Source organism: Geospiza fortis, unplaced genomic scaffold, assembly GCF_000277835.1.
Source record: "Geospiza fortis unplaced genomic scaffold, GeoFor_1.0 scaffold3328, whole genome shotgun sequence".
Lineage (NCBI taxonomy): Eukaryota > Metazoa > Chordata > Aves > Passeriformes > Thraupidae > Geospiza > Geospiza fortis.
The window spans coordinates 1-520 of record NW_005055295.1 but is presented as its reverse complement, the minus strand read 5'-3'; positions in this window follow the sequence as shown (position 1 = coordinate 520).

Genomic DNA, 520 nt, shown 5'->3' with positions numbered 1-520 from the left:
GGACTGGGAAGTTCCCAGTATGGACTGGGAGGGAATGGGAGGGAATTTGGGTTCCCAGTATGGACTGGGAGGGACTGGGAAGTTCCCAGTATGGACTGGGAGGGACTGGGAGGGAATTGGGGTTCCCAGTATGGACTGGGAGGGAGTTGGAAGTTCCCAGTATGGACTGGGAAGGAATTGGGGTCTCCCAGTATGGACCGGGAGGGACTGGGAAGTTCCCAGTATGGACTGGGAAGTGATTTCCCCATTCCCAGTATGGACTGGGAGGGGTTTGGGACTCCCAGTATGGACTGGGAAGTGATCTCCCCATTCCCAGTATGGACTGGGAGGCTGTGGGCAGGGCAGGGGCCAGCACTGGGATTTTCCCAGTGTTCCCAGTTTGCTCCCAGCGCTGCTTGAGGGTGCTCCCAGTTCCCCCAGTTCTCCTTCCCAGTACTCCCAGTACTCCCAGTGCCCCCAGTTCCCTTTCTCAGTCCCTCCCAGTTCCACCAAACCCTCCCAGTCCCTCCCAGTTCCCCTT